Here is a 13,899-nt window from a genome sequence, read left to right as displayed (position 1 = left end):
TTTGTGTAAAGGCGAACGTACGGGCTGTAGCTCTGTTTTGAAGCGCAACACTGCAGCGCTTGAAACGTAAGAGGAAAACGCAAAATAAAAAACATGTCACCGGTATTTTCTGTGGTGTGGTTTGAGATGAAAACCTGACCCGTTTCAGAGCATTTCAGTTTATTGTTGACACGTATTAAGAGTTGGAATTGAAGTCACGGGCATCAAATGCTACAGCGAGATCCACAGCGATTAATGCCTTTTTTTTTTTTTTTTTTTTTTTTGAGTGAGGCAGTCATTCATTTCAGAGTAATCCTTGCTGCGCGGCGCTGATGGAGGCACGCTCGGCGCAGCGCATCCTGCCTCTGGAGAGCTTTCTCAGATAGGGGCAGGCAAAACACTTTGAAATGGCTCATGTCTTTCCTCTCAATGATTCATAAGATAGGTGCTGAACCTCGGTATTATTAGAGAGATACAATCCACAGACTATGGGGTCTGATAATAGGCAACTACACTGCTATCCATATTACCTTGTAAAATTGAAGTATTGATTTTTTTAAAGCATGGTTTGCTACTTAGCAGACCAATCCCACTACTATTGTAGTCAGTGGGATTTTGCTATTGACTTTAGTGGGAACAGTTTTTTGCCTTTAAAATGGTCTGTTTCACATTATTATGGTAATGTCATTCAGCAGTTCTTAAAATCGGCCTTTTTGGCCTTGGACATTTTAAAAGATTAATGTACAAATTTTTTCAGCTCAACTTATTCACCTCGTTTCTGCTCATGTCCTGCCCAAACTTTTGTTTAGATAAATAACTTACTGCTCCAGATGGTTGTGGGTGGATTGGACCTAATAGGTTCTCCAGTTACATGTTTTTAAGTTTTTTGGGGTTGTTTTGTTTTTTAAATTTTACAGAAGCCTAGATTTAGAAACCCATTTGTAGATCTCCTCTTGTGTGCAGCTTAGACTGCATTTGGTTGCTCACCAAAATAGCGTGCCTTCCAAAGAAAGATTAAAAATATTAAAATGCAGCCAGCACAGTGAGTGGTTCAATTCAACTGATGTTACGCAAACAGGCTGATCCTACTGCCCATAGATAATATACATTTGAATCCTGGCACCTGCCGTTGGATTGGAATTCAAAATGAGAAACAGCAGGCCTCGAGGTCTGGAAATAAAGGCAACACAAGGAAAAAAACTGTTCTCTGCCTATTAGTAAATAATAATCTGCAGCAGCAAAGACAAATGACAAGGATCGAGGAAAATGTGTAGTGCAGTGGGCATCAAATAGATATTGGGGCTATGACACAATGGTGAACACATTCAAATTCAAATTGTGAGGTGTATCTAGCACCTATATTAATTATTTGCGTATTTGTATAATGACAAGCTTTTTCGTGTCTAGCAACATGCTGTATCATGCTGTGATACTCATTAAATTAAATGTTGACTAACAAACTCCAATTTGAAATAAATGCTGGGGAATAGACATAGAATTTATTTAAAATGTTGCTGAAATCAAATTCCCATGAAAAATGCCTCCCCCGCCCAAATTGTGTTTCATCTTCCTCACATTTTCCAGGCAGTTTTAACTGTTAGGTAGTTAATATCTTAAGGTTGTTCTGTGCTTATAGGTGACCAACAGGTATACTTAGCTGCTTAAATACTCACTTTGAAGAACAACAGTAGTTTTATTACCAAATTAACAGAAAGCATCAGCCTTCTTTTGCCTGGTTTATTTCATTAGCTTTATTGTTATTATTATTGTGAAATGTGTGATATGTGTTTTCCGGGCTTATTTTACTTTCCCCAGCTTCCACCTCTCCCAAAGCTGACTTTCTTGCTTTAGGATGAGCTCATAGGGAGCTATGAAGCCAAAGTTTGTTTATACTTGATTGGCTTTAACACTTTACTCCAATTGTTCTCTCATCTCGCTTTTCTTCCAAGAGGCAGGGAAAAGGGAAAGAGATCTGAAATCTCCCCATAGCAACTGTCCTAATGCACTACCCATAGAAAAGGCAGAATACTTAAAAACAGCCAACCAGCCAACCTCAACAGCGTCATTGAGGGTGAGTGTTTAGTTGGGAAGGGGACAGCATTAGAGACGCACTTTTAATCCACTTAAACATAGGGAGAGTTTAAAGGACTAGGATCAAGCTCATTCTCCAGTGTGGTTTTTCACTCCCCAAACAATCAGAATATGGGGATTTCTGACAGAGAGCTCTCTGCACAGCGCATTGCAATGAGTGCAACCCTACCATTGCAGAAGATTATAACCAAAGAGTTGAGAGCAGGGTGCTCCTAGTATTATTTTACAGCTGAATTTGGCCTTGCCGTAATTAAACCTTTCCAGATATCTTTATACCTTTCATAAATATGTCTGTACCTTTATTAAGAGCTGGTCTAGCACACTGGAATATCCTGTGGCAAACCCAGATTGCAGTTGCAGGTAAATTATTCTTTACAAATAAAAAAACTTTATCTGAAAATACCCTATTGAGAATTCAGCCATTGCCACCCAGTCAACCGATACCAACTGATCGGGTGTGGAGTGCACATGGCGGATGCTTTGTGGGCAGACTCCTCCCTCGAGCACTGGCCACAGCAAAGCCTAAGCACCACCCACGCACTGCATTACATCTTCAAAACAGGGGGTGTAATCTTTGTGCCGAAAAAGTGCTTTGTAGACCTTATGCTGGTCCTATCCCAGGAGGGGATTTCATCCAGTGCCATTCAGGATGACAGGACCGGCCCTTCAAAGCCTCACGGATTTCACCGGCTTGACTCCTTCCAACTTCCTACAGTTACAGTTTTTCAGCTTTTTTGTACATCTGTTAGTTCACTCTTCAGATCTATGTGGCAAAGTACAAATTAACTTTAAAATATTTTCACATTATTGTACTTTGTTTATTAGCCTGCTTTCAAATTACAGGAAGCATTATAATGCAAATTTGTTAAAATTTTTGAAGTCTGTATATGTGAAAATTTTCCTGACTTTACATTTACTGAGAATTAAATTTCTAAAAAAAAATCTGGTAATTAGCTATAAATTCATTAAAGTTCAATGATAAGTAGCAGAAAATACATACTTCATTAGAATTCTATTAATTAAAATGTTCTACTTATTAATAAAATTTGACCTGCTTTCTCCTATTTAGAAATGCTTTTTCCTATGCAGTTTTTGAAAGGAGTCCTTTTGGTTCAAGTTGAAAGTGTAAGGTTCAGTTAGGAACACAGGTAAAACAATCTTTTCAGTTCCACAGTTTCCTCAAAGTCTGATGTATCTTGCCAAAACTGGGCTGATTTGAAGAGAATAATACTAGAATTTGCTATACAGAATGGCAGTTAAAAAGGAAGAAAGTAGTCTTATTTTAACCAGCTTTTTTCAGCTGTAGACCTAGCTTTATTTCTATTGCTTTATTATTTGCTTCGGTGCAGATTTAACTCCTTGAAAGCTCACCATATGCCTGACTCAGCTCTCAGTTACACCCGAACAATGATAACCAGGCCTTGTGCACTGGCAAAACACAGCAGAGGATTTGTGTAGGTTTTCTAAAAAAGCAGGGTCAAAGTGCAATGAGTTCACAATATAAGTCTTTTTGAGAAGTTCTGGGGTTTGCTGCTCTATCCATAAAAGAACATACTATCCCATTTCCTTGTTGGATAAACCCAAACTGAGACAAAAAATGGGCAAATACATGCAGACTGTCTGAACTACAGGTTTTAGACAGATGCTTGGAATTGGAATATAGCACTCATTAAAAGAAGGCTGAGCTGTTTGCTCACGACAAATGAAATAATTCAGTATTATGGCAGTGATGGCCGTGGGGCTTTGCTGAACTATCAGAATGTAAGAAGGTAAAGGTTATCAAAAGATGTCATAAAAAAAAAAAAAAATTACTATGTCTAGATTAGGGGAGAAAAGAATGAGTTACATTTGTTTTTCTTTTCCACTGCAATTTCTTGAGAAATGCAATGGGACAAGTCATCTAATTATATATGTGCCACACTTGGTGGTCAGACTGGTCAAAAGCAAAAATCTTCCAGAAATTGTCGTAATTTGAATAAACTAATCTCCTCTAATTTTTGCAATTATTTTTCTAATAATTCTGCTCTTTTTTTTGCTTTTCTTCCACCATAGTAAGGCTTTGGTAATAGTTGCAACAAATACACACAAAAAAAGCTAGCACAATCAGGCAAAAATACAGGAGGTGAAAACAGCACATCTCATCCCAAGTGGAGTAATTGGAAAACGGTTCATTGCAAACGTTCTGTGTAAATCTGCAATAATCTCACGCACTGGTCCACACAAGAAGATGCTGAAGCTCAGAAATTTGATGGTCTCCTTCCTTCCTCCAGACTAGTAATATCACTACAGCAACAAGCCATAGAAACTGCTACAGCCAGACTGACCAACGAACCACCTAGTCCCAGTCTCCAAAGGAGTCTGCAAAAGATGTTTCAGGGCTCAGTAATTAGCAAGTAAGTGGATAAATCCCTAAACAAAATACAGTGCATACAGGTGCATTGTGCAGCAATGACCAAATAATTTTCCTCTGCCAGCTTCAGCTAACCGAAGAACGCATACCTAAAATTTAATAGTCTATTCATGAAACACGAGCACAAAAGCTGAGACCACCAGCAATGTTAAAATTCAGGGCAAAGGGGAAGGGGGTAGGAAGATGCTGGGATTTCACCATGCTCCACAAGTCTTTCCTTGTGTTGACCGTATGGGCAGGAACGTGACCAACCCCGATAGACGCTCTACGGGAAAACACCCGGGGAGATGCTGCAAGAGCCCAGGTAACAGCAAGGCAGCAGGTAAGTGCCATCACCAATGCCCGTGCTCCCAGGGGAACAGAGGAGGGGCAGGAACACGACCCTGTCCCCGCTTCTGCTCCAGCCAGCAAAGCTGAAGTGATGCAGAGAACATACTACATCCTTACGAGAGCCACGCAGCTCTCTTGTGAAACCCTTGGAAGAAAATTTGGCTGAATCAGTGAAGGGTTTCTCTAGGGTCTGCAATGCAGACTTGCCGTTCCCAACATTACGGGTTATAAAACAGTGGCCTAGCTTTGAATTTACTTTTTGAGATGATTGCCAAAAGAGTCTTAGAAGATGGAATAGGATTAAAAAAGGGTAAATTTCTTCTCTGCTGTTCATCAGTATTTACATCACACCATTTCTCCCAGCTTCTTTCTACCTCTTTACATGCCTCTTTTCTACTGTGCATTTTCTCTTAACATTCATCTTTCTGGGTGATATAACCATTAAAATTTATTTCTTTTATAAGTACTTCCTTTTCTTTAATCAGCTTAGTTACCTTCCCTGGACCTTTCATCTGTCATGACCTTTTAGAGATGAGATAAATACACTAAGCATGTTATTAAAGGCAAAGACATACCATTTAATTAATGAGAAGAGTAAGTTTTCAATATTATTCTCTATACTTTTCCTAATGCCGATTTTTGCTATACCTGCTATGCTTACTGAAGATACACTTACTGATTTGTTTGAAGTTATTCATAAATATTTCCCTTGAGACTTTATACTAATTCTGTACATTTAAAAAGTGATTGAAAAGCTTGAATTCTTCCTTTTCTTTCAAAAAGCTAATGTCACAATGGCATAAAATGTAAATTATCTGGCAGTGGTCTGTAGGGAATTCTGCCTGCCATGATTTCTCCTTTTTTTCTTTGTTATGATATTTCTATTTTCCCTCCCAATTCTTCTTTGACTTGCTTAACCTAATTAATTTGCATTTCCATCCAGTGTTGAAACCCCTTTGTTTGTCTGAGTTTTATGTTTATGTATGTATACATACATACTTACGTGTGTGTATATACACACATTGGACTGCATCTGTCTTGCTTTCAAACACTTCCTATGGTTTCCCAGCTCTTCACCAGCTTTAATTTGTCATCATAGCTGAAGTTTCAACCCTGTTTTAATAAAGTATCAGATTGGTTTCATTTCAGAAGGAAGCCAGAACCAAACTTTCACCTGAAAATTGTTTTTAAAAGACTTCTGAACACGACAGCTTAGAGGAACATAATTAACCCTTACAAAATCTAAATTAGTTGCACCAACCAGGTACTGTTCATATTGACACTTAACAACTCTATTTTTAATGATTTTCTTTTTTTTTTTTTTATGGTGTTGAAATATTGTTCGCTGCTCTGTCACTTCTCTGAACTATCTTTACCACCTTTTTTTTTTTTTTTTCTCTTTCTAGTACATTTTTGGCCATCCTCCAGTATCATTGCTGTACATAGTGGCAAATGATACATTTTAATAATATTTTAGTTACTTCATTCTTAAGTTCTTCAGTGCTCTTGGATTTGTATTAGTCCCGGTGATGCACTGCAATTTATTATCTTGATTTGCCATCACCTCTTTTTTTATTTCTCTATTCTCATTCTCGTTTCATCACCTGAAAAATGTAAAACCAGGATAGGTATTTCCTCATCACCCACAACAGAGAAGATACATGCTGAAAAATAAAGTTCTGTGAAGCCTTTTTATGCTCCTTGTCTTTCCCACCCGCTGAAAGCTCTGGCCATACCTAGCTGTTCTTCTCTTACAGTATCTAAATGCTTGTATAATTACTTGCTTGTTACTCATCTTCTGTCAGCTCAGGGTAGTGAGCGTTAGTTCACTCACAAGTTCGATTTGCCGTATGCCAGCACAATACTGCTTTACCCTGCAGATAGGTCATGATTTAGTGGCAGCTACTTCAGCTCTGGATCTGCTTTGAACAAAAGTTTTCTACAAAATCCACCCGGCAGTATTGGTAGTGGTGTAGGTAAGTCCAGAGGCAACAAAGAGAACAATCACAGGACGTACTCATTTAAAAACTGTACAGTGAGTTAGAGTCATAAGTCATTTCAGTGCAAGTGATCTCACCTCCTATATTTTCTTAAGTACAGTCAAAATGCTATAGCATCTGCCTCCTGTTGTATTAAAAACTTCGGAGCCACAACTTTTACAAAACTTTCAGACACGCAGACATTACTGGCAATACAATGTATAAAACCTCTCATTTCCCAGAGGAGCTTAATTACAGGCTGTCAAGTGAAAAAGGTTGAATGCGTTCCATCCTAGGCTCAAGTAGGTCACTTAATAAAAATTGTCCTTCCAAGTCTATACAGAATATTTATTTCCGAAAAAAAGTCTTTACTTGAGGTTAACTCCAACATACCTCAGATTTATTAAGTAAAATGTTCACTACAGATAGCTCCTTAAGTTGAAGAGTAGCCACATACACAATAAATGCTTCAAACCCTACAATTCAATTTCAACAACTAGCTGTAATCCCTGCAGATGCACATAGTAACTGTCAGGTTTTTCAGCTTGCAGAGTTATTGAATAAGCAGTTAAAAGCCTGTACAACTATCTGTGATAAAGCTGATCATCACTAAAAAGGTCCATTTGCATCTGGAAGAATGCTCAGTGCCATAACTTGTAGCAAGTCTTTCCTAGATATTGGCAATGCCTGCCTGGATTTTTATGTTTATAAACCATCAAAAATACCTTGCTAGTGGAAATGTAAGGTTCTGAGGCTCATATATCTATATAGAACAAAAAGGTAATTTAAGAAAGCTACAGGATCACTTTCAGTGCTACTGCAGGACAATGCAAACAACTCTCTTGCACCAGCTAATACCTCCTGAGCTGTCAGAGAGGCCTCTGGCAGGTTTAAAATGACACATGGAAGATAAAAACATCTTCTACGTCCTGGTAGGTTCTACACATTTTGGAGGCTGTGTTGTCCAGGGTCAACCTACTCAGCAAAGAACAAAAGATTCCTGTGATGCTCTGTGGTGCATGGGTGGCTGAAGAATCTGGCATGATCCTCCCGGAGAGCGTTTCCTGCCATGCTGTCTCATGCTCTTTCTCCACATCTATCTCACTTACATCTCTCTTCAACATTTGCCCTGCTGCTTTTGTTCCTCTTTTACCAGCAAACTCTCAACAGGTGTATCCTGCGTACGAGGAAAGATCAGGACCCAAATAGCTTCCTTCAGACCAAACCCAACAGCTGCTGGCTGCCTCCTTTCAACAGCAGACCAAAACTCACGGTTCAGTGTCAGCGAATTTTAATTTATTCCTGTAGTGTAAAATGAAATTTGAATCATTAACTCCAACATTCATCCAGCACTTGCACTAGCCCTCTTTCCCCAGGGGCCGGTGTTCATGATAAACCCACTCTGCATGGAGTCTTTCTGTGTATATATGCGTGCAGCCTCTCCAGCTTGCATCTCCTTTCTGTCTAGAGCATTGAACAAGAGCAATGGTGATCATCCCAAAAGTTAGGGAAAGAAACTTTCTCCGTATAAAGTCCCGTTGTGCTATACTGATGCCTATGAGCCCATTTTAACACTAACCTGCTAGCAAATGCCTGCTTATTTCCCACTGATCCCATGGCTATGTAGCCACAGAAACAACCCTGGGTATGTCTAAAGAAAATCAGGGCTGAAGTGTCTGAGCTGGAGTCCCTGTCATGCTGCATCATAACTGAATCCAGTGCAGCTTCACTGACAAGAGGCCGAGGGTAAGACCACAAAGAACCGAGTTCACTATCGCCTCAGTCTTCTCGGCACAGGTTCACAGCAGCATGAAAGTTAAACCAGAGTTTTTATTTTTGAGCTACAAGACTGGCCTTTACCAGAGGGTAGCACTGAATCTGCCATCCTGTCTTATTATATGCATGGGATGGATGTATCAGTAGTAGGTTTTGTTATGGTACTGCTACACCCTATTTAATGTTTCTAAAGTAACGTCAACAGTTTCTAGTTTTACAGAAGCAGCACTTTAAAATGCTTCCTCTCTAAAATTGGCTCTCTTTGGCTCGTAGTTCTTTGGAAAATTCTAGCTCAACATTGTTACCAAGAAATCTCAGATCCTCGTCTCCCTGTGCCTCTCTCTCACACACGCATGTGGAGATGGCATCTTGCATATGGGGCCGCTTTAACATTTTTAAATTGCAGGACAGAGTTACTCTCTTTACTCATGAACACTTCGCTGAATGCCTGCATTAGGAGTTGCCAGCTAAACCGGTTTTGTTCCATCTGCCGTGACCGTTTTCCAGCACTGTCTGCCTGATTCACCAGCATCCCTCCTCGCCGAGTCCATCGGCGGGTCTGCAGGCGGCAGGTCAGAGGCCGCGGGTAGCGGGAGGAGACGAAGCTCTGCAGACCTGAACAGGGGTTAAGGAAAACGTGGTGGGCAGTTAAAACAAGACGGATATGGCAGGGCTCGAATACCACTTCTGAGCCTGGAAGGTGCATTTAACGGGACTGTAAACTACCGCAGAATTGTACCTTGGGATAAATTATAGCTCAACCTCAGCGTCACCTTTCTGTGGTACTTACTGCCATTATGTGTTGGCAGTTCAGTAGACTACAGAGCTACCAATATTTATCTGACAAGCACTTTTATTCATTTTTTATATTGATGGCTACAAAAATGGGGAGAAACACAATGAAGCAAAGCTGCATATTTTCACATTGCTATAAAAAGCCCTAAAATAATGAACAATTTAAAACATAAGATAATTTAAAGCCTCGTATTTTGACATACAAGCTATTTATACTGCGATCTGTTTCTCCTATTGTTCATAAACAACATCATTTATATAAAATGAAACGAACCATAAACTCATGTGTTCATCTTACTATTCATCTACTATTCTTCATCACTAACAGAACAAGAGGTGGGCTGGAACACAGCCTGTTCCATGGAACTAACTGGCCTGTAATTTTAAGCCCTAAATCCTGTAATCAGGTTCAGTAGTACAGCCCTGGACCTGCACAGAGCCTCACTGGTCTGCTAGCAGCAATCCAAGAGGTACCACATCGTCTTGGAGGATCGAAAGATTTAACTAAACTGAACAAAATTCTGTTTCTGAATGAAAGCTCATTCTGTGCTTATAGTCGGAAAATATAAAAGAAGACACAGGAAAATTCATACACTAAGCCTGTGATTTCATTAAAGTCAGTGGGGTCATTCCAAATTAATAATGACATAAAAGCAACCTGAACTTGGCCTTTGAGGTTATATTCTATTAGTTTGCTAATACCGTGTAAATTCTATATTTGAGCAGTATCCTGCAGTCATCTTGGCCCTTCTTTTTTAAAGGAAAGTTCTGCTTAGAATCCCCTGATGCAGCTTGGGCCATTATTTTAAAACAAGACTGATTTTAGGAGTCATATTGTGTCTATGAACAACACCAAGCAAGAGAAAGAGAAGTGATGAAATTTGTTTTCAAGTTGCCAATTGATAAAAAAAGAACTATGCAGAAAATACGCACAAAAAAATCCACCATAAAAATCATGCAAACGGTTAGAAAAGATACTATACTAGAAGTATTACTTCCACACCTCCTTATGGATTGTGAGTACCAACCATTAAAAGTCAACACTGTCGGCCATTTGGCATATTTGTTGGCCTAGCTTGTTTATACCATGCATCTAAGATAGGCATAATTTCACTTCCTTCATAAAGTGCAGCTTGGGCTTAGTAAAAGAAAACCCACGGTGATAACAGTAGCAATCTGAAAAGTTGCAGAAGTGAGATACTCACTGGGTTGCATATAGGAATACCCGACTGTGTGTTGTCCCACTCTGGACCTAAAATGGCTGTTTAGCAGGGGATGTTGTTGCCTGGTGACCAAAAGTGCATCTCCTAGGCCACAGAGGGATGTGCACATTCAGAAATTGATTTGTTCCTGTTGCTCTTGAGGAGACCGTACCAGTAAAATAGATTAAGCCAGCACATAATCAGCTATACGTTTTCCTTGATGGCATGCTTAAACTTGATGTTGAAGATAGGCCTGTGATTTTGAGCTACCTGCCAACCAGGCAAGAGAAAAACAGAATAATGCCTCACACACTACTGCCCACAGAATATGAAAGTAGACCAAGCCTCAGCTACTGTGAGACTACAAGGCACCCCTGCTTCAATTAAGTCTGTGTTGTACATCTAGCCTGTTCCGGTGCAACCTCCCAGTTGCTATCAGGCTCTCTTTCTTTCATTAGAATCAAGTAGTTAATTAGCCCCAGCCTGTCCTCTCTCCTTCTCTCTTTCCCTTTAACGCAGCAGTAATGATGTCTAATTACCAGCAGCAGTGGATTACAGCACCATGAGGAGCAAATCTCTCTGGCTGACAGCAAAGCTGAGCAGCAAATCTTAAAGCTTCAAGGGGAGAATAATTCCTAACAAAGTATTTGAATATTTGCTTATTTTTGACCATCTTGTGACTGTAGAGTCCAACTTGCAATTTCATCCATCCTGTTACTGCAGAGGGATCGCTCACGCTGTCAGCGGTGATTAATTTTAAATTGAAACTACTTTTACCTATGGTGAGATCAAGTGATGAACAGGAAGAGGGAGAGATTCAGTTTGGGGAGCTGTTACTGTTTGTGGCTCTCTGTGTGGACTAGGCAAGCTCAAATGCATGGGATAAGGATGAGAGAGGAAAAAAGAAAGTTAAATAAATAAATAAATAAGCAATGAGGATGCTTCTAAACGGTCATAAATTAATAAACTCTTAAATAAAGAGGAAGTGTTCAAAAAAAAAAAATATGAGAGAACGGGCTTTTAAGGCTTCCCAGCAGTTACTGTCTGATGAAAAACCAATACTTCCCCCTGTAACTTATCATTCCTGGCTGGATGAGATCCGAGGCCTCTTGAAGGCAGTAGAAGCTTTGCCACTGTCTTTCTCTGGGCCAGGGGCTGCATCCCTGTTCTGTAAAATGGGTTGTTTCTGAGCCTTCAGCACCTGGCAGGCGCTGCCCCTGCCCTGGCAATAGCTCGTACAAACCATCTGCACCCTGGGTGTCTGCTTAAACACTCCTCTGCCTTCTGAGATGGGACAGTAACACCAGATCCGTGGGTTTAGGAGGGGGGCGGCATTCGTTTCTCGGAGCTGAATGTTGTATGGGAGTGCCGAGTATCACCTTTGCTCACTTCTGATGGACAAAAGATTTACGTTGGCCAGCAGGAGGAAATTTTACCTGCATGCAAGACCTTTTCTGTAAGGGTTTATATGTCATTGTTCGAGTAAGGTACAGATATTCAGGAATTGCTTACAGGTAGGTCATGATAACTTCCCTTTCTTGATTTTATTAGCAGGAATCCTTATTTTATTAGGATGTCTGCTTCGTTGCTTATGCTATCTAAAAGTAGTTACTTCTATAAATACATATATAAATACATCTTAAATACATATAACATAAATACATTCACAGTTGAGGGTATGATTCCCTTAAATGAACAAAGGTAAGACTAGCAAGGCGCTCGACCTCTGACTGAAATCTCTGAAGGAAAAAAAAAAAGTAGAAAAAATTTGATTATTTGATCTGAAAATAAAATAGGGGAGGGGATGCAAGGTGGGATGCTAGGCTTCCATGGCCTAGCAAAGGTGAGAGAAAACAGACAAGCTGATCATCACCAAGTCCTGTGTTTCAGAGGCCTGGAAGAGCACTTCATTTTTAAATTCCATCCTGTAAAATTTAGTTCAACCTTTTTATTTAGTAGCATAGTCAATGTAATTTTAAAAAATACTGAATTTGTCCACAGTTTTAAACTTGTAGGGAAAAGTATAGTCTTAGGAATAAACAATCTTGCTTACTGGCTCTCCAAAATTATTATTTTGGTAAGCAGAAGAGCTATTTAAAAATACCAACCTAATTGAAGACTTCTGCTCTGGACAACGTTTTCATTATAAATTGTATCTGCCGTACCCCCTGGGGTCAGAGATTAGCGACCAGTCATCTAACGGCAGAACAGAAATCTGCCAAATAACCTCAATCTATAGGCAGACCTAGAACGCTTCGGTGAATAAAAACCATAGAGAGGGAACAAACTCTTTTCCAGAGCTTCTCTTTCACTTTCAATCTTCATATTTGTAAACTCCTTCAAATTAATTTCCCACCTCTGCCTCCTCGCAGCCGTGACGGCGCTGATGACAAGGGGGCAAATAGGAGCCGGCCCTTGGGAATGCCCAGGTTTATGACTTCAGCGAGGCAGAGAGAGGCAGATTTCCCCGGCAGCCTACGTCACAACCCAACCCAGAATACTTTCCAAGAAGCCCCCTTCGCTGCGCCACCCAGCAACCTTCCCGTTAGGTCAGAATTAGCTGCCACTCCAAAAAAAAAAAAAAAAAAAAAAAAAAAGGGGGGGGGGAAAGAAAGAGAGAATATTGCTCATCCAAGCCAAATGCCCAGGCAGGAATATTTTTAATTGCCGAGTTTCTTTTCTCGGCTCCCCCTCCCCACCCGCCCCACGCACAGACAAAAGAAGCTTAGCCTGCCTGACCCAGCGCATAAGAAGTAAGAATAATGATACATAAGGAGAGTTCAATAGGCAAAACCTACTTGCAGCCAACAGTCCCCATCTTCTTAAATAGGAAAATCTGTCGCTCCTGCCACCACCGAGCACAACAGCTCTCCCGCTGCCAGAGCTGCGCCCAGCTCCGCGGCTCCGGGCGCTGCCGGGGGGGGGTGCCACGGTACCCCCCGCGCACCGGAGGGAGTTCGGAGCCTTTAGGGCTGCGAGATTGGAGGCAGCCCCGCCAGCGGGAGCGCAGGGAAAGCACCCTGCCTTCGCTCATGCGGAGCCCCCTCTTCCCTTTGTTGAGCATCCTCTCTCCCCGCCGCCGCCGTTACTGGCGCAGCCGGCGCTTCGCACAGCAGCCAGGCACATTCGTGCCGCTCGGGCTGCGGGCTAACAATAAAATAAAACCCAAAACAACAACAACAACAACAACAAATAAAAAAAAAAAAACAAAAAAAAAAAACAAAACACCCCAACCACACAAAAACCGATATCCCAGGGAAACGCACACGCACACCCCCCACCTCACCACCACCACCACCCCCCCCACCAAAAAAAAAAAAAAAAAAAAAAAAAAAAA

At 40.7% G+C, this 13,899-nt stretch overlaps 1 protein-coding gene across 4 annotated transcripts in view; it reads right to left on the bottom strand.

Annotated features, from left to right (window-relative positions):
• NOL4 (nucleolar protein 4) overlaps window positions 1–13,899 on the bottom strand; it is a 195,212-nt gene that overhangs the window by 180,597 nt on the left and 716 nt on the right. Inside the window, exon 1 of one of the 4 annotated variants that reach the window (XM_033001101.2) lies at window positions 13,361–13,842. The exons of the other annotated variants lie outside the window; for them this stretch is intronic. The gene's annotated coding sequence lies outside the window, so the exon portion shown is untranslated. Of the gene's footprint in view, window positions 1–13,360; window positions 13,843–13,899 lie in introns of those variants that run through there. 4 annotated transcript variants of the gene reach the window in all.

This window comes from Tyto alba, unplaced genomic scaffold, assembly GCF_018691265.1.
Source record: "Tyto alba isolate M040663 unplaced genomic scaffold, T.alba_DEE_v4.0 Super-Scaffold_27, whole genome shotgun sequence".
Taxonomy (NCBI): domain Eukaryota; kingdom Metazoa; phylum Chordata; class Aves; order Strigiformes; family Tytonidae; genus Tyto; species Tyto alba.
The sequence above is the reverse complement of the archived record's forward strand: the minus strand, read 5'-3'. Positions and strand labels throughout refer to the sequence as shown.